We start from the raw sequence: 8,480 nt of genomic DNA, 5'->3' as shown, positions 1-8,480 counted from the left end.
ACATTACTCTCAAGGTGGACATAAGCTTAACCTGGACAGAAACCAAGTTTCACATAATCAGGATGATCCAGAATATGACATGTTCTTCAGACGAGCGTGGATCCATGTTGACAAAGTGTCTTTGGTTGCACATCACAGACAACCCATCATCAGAGCACTTATAGGAATTTCGAACTTTGACGAGATTGAAGCAAGAACCTGCAAAAGATGCATAGACATTCATCAAGAGGTTCCACACTCAGGAAAGTCTCATTTCTCCCGTGTCTACGTCATTTATTTCCTCCCATGCTATCCTATCATGGGGACTTGATTCTGCTAGCAACTCTGCAAGATGTTATGAATGGTAACTTCACCGCATTAGCATTTTACCAACTGGTTGAATCTAACATTTCTACGAATCGAGCACTGAGACGTTCATTGCTGAGATAATGTCCAAACATGGAAAAGAACACTTTGGGAGTTTCTACATAGCCTTGCAGGATTGTCCATGTGTGCCAAAAAATTTGAAAACTCTGATTTTTGCACAAGTGTTGAACCCCACTGCTGCAACGAAAAGAATGCTGAATCAACAGAAGATAGTCGGGCCCCAGACGATCAAACCTAAGACATGCTCAAGGGGTATGACGCTTGAACACTCAAGAAGCCTTCAAATTGTACTCTCAATCAAAGAGTACACCTTCGATAATGGCGCCTCTGGCTCCAACACAAATATCTCGACAAATTCAACACCAGCACGATCGAAACTACATTCGATAAGTCTTTATTATCTCATTATAAGACTTCTGAAGCATATGCAACATCATTCATACATGAATCTCACCAACTCCTTCAACATACACTGGGCAACCTGAGAATGAAGATTTTTGCTGATATCTTCCACAACAACGTGGATTCACTGACAAAGCCAGTTCGTGGTAAAGTTATGATTTCAAGAGCATTCAGGTTGAACTCTCAGTACACCTTCATCTTACGGACGCTCAACTCATCAACTAGTTCGCGAATGTAAAAGGCTCACTGGATGGAGGAGCAAAGATTATATCTATAATCATGGTTCTAGCCTTTTTCGGTCTTTGGAGCAATTCCAACCATGGCATCAACATCAAATAATCTCTAAAGGAACACCATCCATGATCTCAGCATTGACAAGGATCTCTGGAGCGTAATCATTCATGGTCTCAGCACCAACAACGGTCTCAAGAGCAACATCCTCAGGGCTTCATCAACTAATCATTCTCTTAAGTGTTACACATGAAGTAGAATTCTCCAAGAACTAGTGATTTATATCAAAATGTGTAGACCTGATAACATGCTCACATGAAAGTCTTCCCAAAGCTGGCACGATTTATGGGCATAATCCAAAGTCTCCTCCAAGATGTTCTCATCGCCTCTACAAATGAGATACGACATGCTCTGGGCCATGGGTTTACATAAACGTACCAATGGGTGAGTAACGGGACAATACTTCCTCAACGAAAGATGTTCGTCTATGTTTCTTATACAACATACCAAAAGGGTGCATCAATCGGACATACGAGATGAAAGATATGTCCTTTACCGTCAGGTCTACGAAATCTGAAAAAATTTGTACAGGATTACAAATTGCAAATGCACACGCTTTGTTGTATGACCTCCACAACTCCAAATTGAGTGATTCTTTTCTCATGTGATAAATCAATCTCTGAGATTCAAAAGTTGGGGTCAAGCATCGAATTCCGATGTCGTATGAGGTTTCTACAGCTTCCAGAGCATACAACGCGCAACCAGAGATTCGTGGACGGGATTCATAACTTCCACAGTCGATCGGTGTCCACCAGGTCTTTTCGCTAAGTCCTTCATCAAGGTACCTCCAACTTCGACCACCTAGGTCTTTACATCGATTTTTCTACCACCCGAGTCCTCTATCTAGGTCTTGACAGAAGAAGGAAAAACGAAAGCAGGAGATTCAACAATATACTGGGGACTGTCGGTTCACCGATCATGACGATCAATTTCACAGCCCAACACTCGTGGTGTCGGGCTCTCCAGTGCTAATAATTCATAATAAAAGGAATGCTACCACCGGGACATGAAATCATGGTCATTACATCATCCCCTCTTGAGAGCAACCTCAGTTATGGTCCCATGACCAGGGTTTCAGAAGTAATGTTCTACGACTGACAGAAACAAGGTGGTAATCAAGCACCATGCTCATGTGCCAATCAAGGAGTCCTGATCTCAAATAAATCAACGACATCAATCCTTCACCAACCGTTCAAGACACAAGCGAATGATCTAAAGACGCAACATGAGTGTTTTACAACAAGCCCGTCTGAAATAATTTTTATGCTGTCCTGCAAAAACCGACGAGATGGGAGCAATTGGTGAATAATATAGATATGTGTCGTATATCATTTTCTTCGTATGGATGTTCTTTACAACATATCCAAAATTCACAACAATTGGAGAAAAGAGCGAAGAGTTGTGGCCAAAACATTGGACCCCATGCCAGCTGTAAATTTTCTGAAGGTTTCCTGAAAGTTTATTGTTTCGTCGATTTCGGATCCTAGACAAGCTCCAAACTCAAAAATCTTCTTTTCTAAAGCTTTGAAATTTCCAGGGCTTGAGGATACATATGCAGATGTCGAAAATACGTCCCCAAACGAAGATTCTACAGCGTTTTTACTAAAGGCTGAAGTCTGAAATTTCTTGGTGACGTATTTCGGCAAAATTACCCGTGTATTCACATGGGTTTTCATTCATTCACTCACAAATCAACAATTTCATACTTATATGAAGAGGTCACAGGAGATATACTTACTAGGGGAGTCTCTAAACCATTTGAGGGTTCGGCAATGTTGGAATATCCGTTGGCAACTCCATTATCTTCATTCGGTTCGGGATTTTGGGAACTCTCCATATTCTCATATCCCAAAGAAGAGCACGCTTCATCAACATAATGCTTATATACCATGATTTCTTCCTGGGTTCGTCAACAACAATTATTATTATGTCATTCAAGGAGATTCCACGATCACGTGCACAAAAAAGGGTACTTACGTTGACTTCTTCATCAGTGCTGGATTCATAAATTGTTTACCCGGGAACAAGTTGAAGACCGTCAATTGATGGAGCAAAAGTCTGAAAATAAGTAACAAACCTTGATCTCATGATCCTAATTACACGGGTAAAGTCATGACACAAGGAGCGGCTGGGGACTGCACGTCATTTGCTAACACCCTATAGTCCTTACTTCTGGGCCCTCCGCTCCCGTAGATTTTCCTCCATTTCCATGGAGTCTACATTGATCCGGGATCTCACTACACGATCATCCTATGGTAAATCTAACGGAATAACCAGGAATACAACTCACTATGAAGGATCTATCACCACTCAGAGCACATCGTTCATACAAAGCGCAGGATTCGACAGAACAATGAATCATGGATTAAAGGTGCTCACAACAGTGTCTACAAAAATGGTAATCCTCCACTCTTACCTATTTACGTTTCACGAACTTAGTGATAATAACGTAAAACCTTGGAAAAACTTGCTAGCCTCTTCAAACTTGCGAAGATGAGCAAAATTCATTATTTAAAACCAGCACCTGACTTTTCATGAAACTATGAATAATTCACATAACCTTTCATATGAACATTCGCTGGTTTTCTACATGTGTGCATACACTATAATATCGCCAAACTCTTACATACATTATTTCATCATGTATACAATTGCTTGCTTCCAGCAATTTCTCAAAAATCATAAAATGATTTTCTTGAAACCGTGGACAACCCACGTAAAGTTTTTACTGAGTGAACATCCACTGGTTTTTCGAAAATTGGATAGACGTCCATTCTACAGTTGTGAAAACTCACAGACATTATTTCACCATGTATAATTGTCTACTTTCAACAGTTGTTCAAAATCAAAATATGATTTTACAAAATATGTAAATATTTAACGTGAAACCCATGTAAATTTGAAAAATATATCTACATACTTTTTCTCCTTCGCGCGAGCATCTGTCTTTGAAGCGAGAGTATATTTTCAAAAATTTGTGAACGCTCACATATCGAAAATAACAATTTTCATGAAAGCTCATAGACAAAAATTTTATTAACAGACGCACGTCTTTTCAAAAAAAAAAACTTTTCTCTCGTGCGAGCATTCACCTTTGGAACGAGAGTTTATTCCATTTTGTGAAATCTCACAAAGATAAAATTTTGGTTTTCGTGAAAGCTCATAGACAGAATTTTATATCATTAGACTCCGATCTATTTTGTTTGTTCCTTAAACTAACGAACGAATAAGCGTCTATTCCTAAAACAAGGATTTATTTTTTGGGTCGGACCCGCGAATCCTAACCGACCACGGACTCGTCGTCCAAACCAGCGGTTCAACACCAATTTATGCTCATCAAACGACGCTCCAATCATGACATTGAAGCCTTCATCAAGTCGTGGTTTGCTCATGCTCTCTAAATCCGGTAACGTCTCAACCTACAACTAAGTTCAATTACTGGTATTATTATTTATGGCCGGAAAATCACCATTTAATGCTGACTGAGGAACACAGCTTTCCTCAGCAAGCAGGGGACTTAATGTAGATGGTGGATTTTCGATAAAGGCTAAAATCGTAAACTCATAATTATACGAAGCTCTGATTCAGCAATCAGACGTGAGTATCGAGACACGGGTCTCTCATCGAATTCTCAACGGAGAGTACCTTCTCTCAGAGTACATGTAGATATGTAGTCTCACGACTGGACAACGACATATCTCATGAATACTGAATACTTTCAGTGATTATTTTTATATAGCATCACGAGATGGACAACTCCTAGACAGCTTGCTCTGCTAGTATAGAGCGATAACATCTTCAGGAATAAACAACGAGTTTACCCTGACTATATAAAGGATATGAATTACCGAAAAGCTCATATCAGGATAATTAATGCTCCTAGATAGCTTGCGCTTCTAGTATAGAGCCACAAAGTTAATTATTCCTAATCAAGATTGATTATGCCGTGACATTCACTACTGAATTCCCAGAATAATCTATTATTGCTCCTATTCCATGGTCGAATCCACGACTGGTCCCATGGAATGCCAATAACAATTGCTCCTATTCCATGGTCGAATCCACGACTGGTCCCCTGGAATGGAAATAACCATTTTTCTGATTCTATGATCGAATCCACGACTTGATCTCATAGAATAACAATAACTATATTATCTCATTACTCCGATTTCATGATCGAATCCACAACTGGTCTCATAAATGGTAATAGATAAATCTTAATTACTTCGATTATATGGTCGAATCTACGATCCCATGGAATGGTAATGCTCACTTCATTATTATGAATGCGTAGTCGAATCCTCAGCTGATCCTATGAATTAATAATAAACATATTATTACTCAGTTTTGTGAATTATTCTCCATTGAATTCCACAATTAGTAATAAATAATCAACGTCCGGGCGTCTGAGCTACCTCTAAGTAAGCCCCGATTTAAATGGTGAAGGTGTATCCAACGACGATACACTAACAGTCACCGCACGAACGAGTATTTCAAAAATACAACGAAAGGATGAACCTATGCAGAATAGAGAAAAAAATAATAAATAATTAAAAATATTGACCAGGGTGCTGGGAGCACGGACACACGACCGACCGACCGTGTCGTGGTCAATCGCACGCCAGTTTTATATTTTTAATGCATATTTATTATTTTCCATGATTTGATGAAAATTCTCTCATTTTATCAAATCTCCTTCGTCTTGAGGAAACTCCTCGGTTTCATGATACTTCCATAAATCCATAAAAATAATATAAAATTAAGAAAAAGAGTGTGGGGAGTGACCATTGGCTAACCGGCCATGCCTTGGTCCCAACCGTCCCCACACCCACGGTTTCTTATTATTTTATTATTATTATTATTATCATTTCTCTTATTTCATGAAAAAAACTCCTTGATTTCATGGTATTTTTGCACAAATCATCAAATAATAATAAAATAAATTATGAAAACTTGTGGGACCGGGCCTTGGCCGGCCGGCCGGCCATGCCTTAGCCGGTCCCACACTCCCCTTTGTTTTATTATTTTATTATTAGTTTTCCTTGAATTCATCAAATTCCTTGATTTCATGATATTTCTCTCAAATTAGGAAAAATTCCCTCAAATCATCAAAATACTTAAAAATATTAAAAAAAATAGGGAAAATCGTGGGACCGGGCCCTAGCCGGCCGACCATGCCTTCCACGGTCCCACACGCCCTTGTTTTATTATTTTAATATTTGTTGCTTCCTTGAACTCATAAAAACTCTTTCAATTCATGGAAACTCCCAAAATTCATCAAATTTCTCAAAATTCATGAATTATTCATAAAATCATCAAAATATTATAAAATTAAGGAAAAGGCACCACGGGACCGTGGTCACGATTATCCGACCATGCCTTGACCACGGCGGTTCCACGCCTCCTCATTCCTTATTTTATAATTATTTTTCATCATCTCATGGTGTTTTCCTCAGTTTCGTCGAAACCCTAATTTTGACATATTTTCTTGAATGGATGCTCAATTGCACGCCAGAAAATATCAAAATTCTCAGGACTGAGACGCGGACGCCTTGGGGACACGATCACGCTATCTTGACCGACCAAGATTGGCTCTTTGGCTCACGGAAGCCGGTCCCATCAATTTTCACAAGTTTTGACCTAATTTGCACAATTGCTCGTATTAAGTCCAAAACTCTCCCAAAAATTTTGGATTTTCATGAAGTGATCGTCAGGCGGTCACGGGACTACCCAGGGCCGGTTTCATGACCCCATGGTCGGTCCCTCACTCCGTCATAATTAATTAGGTTTTCTCACCTAAGGCTCAGATGAGCATTTTCGAATAAATGATTAAACCAACATTTAATCATTCTTTCACCAACAAATCGTCAAATCTTCAGGAGTTCTTCGTATTTGCTCATCTGAGCATATGGACACTACATGGTTGATCCACGGTATTCGCTCCCTCCTTCGTCCCATGGTTACATTCTGACGAACCATGAATTGATCATCAATTGATCAAATTAGGGTTTTTGAATCCAATGATCATCACTCCAGATTCTAACCTTAATAATTTTATGACGACCTCATGGTCATTAATTTTATTAATTATGCTCGGTTCAACGACCAGTATTCTAATTAATATTTTTGGTACGCTGCCAATAATCCATCAGACGAGCAACACATGCTCAGGCGATCAAATATTCAACAATTCATCATATGAGCAACACTTGCTCAGATGATAAATATTTGTTCAAACCAAGGAATATTGGTTCAACAATCAATATTCAACGATCCACCGGATGAGCAATACTTGCTCACTTCATCGTAAGAACTATATCTCTGTCTCATGGCATGTTCAATTCACGAGTTTCAGAACATCATTTTCAACTCAACGACTACATGGACTCATCGTCCCATCAAACCACGAAGTCATCAATTGACTAACAAACCACGAGACGTCAATCGTGTCACTTGGGGGGGATATCACTTAGGGTTTTGGTCTGGCGGTCTACGGCACGTGTGTTCAAACACACGATGGAATGTTAGCAAGTCGTGCAGTCAGTTGAAGGAATTCACGAGGTAGTGGGTGGAAAATCGACCAAGTTTCCACACGTTGAGCAACTGGTTTCAAACACGATCTCCACTTTCCCACTCCTTGATTCCATCAATTGTCACACTTCATGGGATCATGGTGTCTAAAATTCCAGCAATATAAATAAGTCTCTGAATCATGATTAAATCATTAGCATCATAGTATCATCAATCTCACGTCTCATTGACAACACGAGATCATCAACTCATCAATTAAGCAATTTCAATCACTCAGAGCTTATCATATTCAGAATTCACTAACCCACAATCTTTGATTACCATTGATTCCACACATTTCGCAGCTTCCCTCCTACAGATCAACCCATCCTCTCTTGTGACCGAATTTACTCTGGAACGGTCATTTTCTTGATTTAGGCCGGAGTACTACAGATTGATCTCTTGAATCTAAAGCACCCCCTTTGCAGCGGTGCATCTGTATGAGGTTTAACATTTCGCTCGGTTCGAGGAGTCTCCTCCATACGGTCGTCTCCTCAATTCCTTAAAAACCAGCAAATCGTTTTTCCCATCTACAAAGATCAACCCTTCTCCTTCATTTTGTGACCGAAGCAAGACTGGAACGGCCATGTAGCGCCCCCTAAGCTAGCAGCTGACTAATCCAAGAGATTATAAAAATGAGGCACTAACGATCTAAAACATCTATTTAAAACACTGAGAGAAAAGTTCTAAACAAAGATTAACCAGAATCTAAACCCTCTCTGAAATTAATACAAGAACTCCTCTCAGATGATACATATTTAATAGTGTGTTGGTTTACAGATAGAATATAAACACAAAATAAACATAGCGGAAGCTAACCAACTAACGCAACCAACTCCTCGAAGCTTTCA

Source organism: Papaver somniferum, unplaced genomic scaffold (assembly GCF_003573695.1).
Source record: "Papaver somniferum cultivar HN1 unplaced genomic scaffold, ASM357369v1 unplaced-scaffold_128, whole genome shotgun sequence".
Classification (NCBI taxonomy): domain Eukaryota; kingdom Viridiplantae; phylum Streptophyta; class Magnoliopsida; order Ranunculales; family Papaveraceae; genus Papaver; species Papaver somniferum.
The sequence above is the reverse complement of the archived record's forward strand: the minus strand, read 5'-3'. Positions refer to the sequence as shown.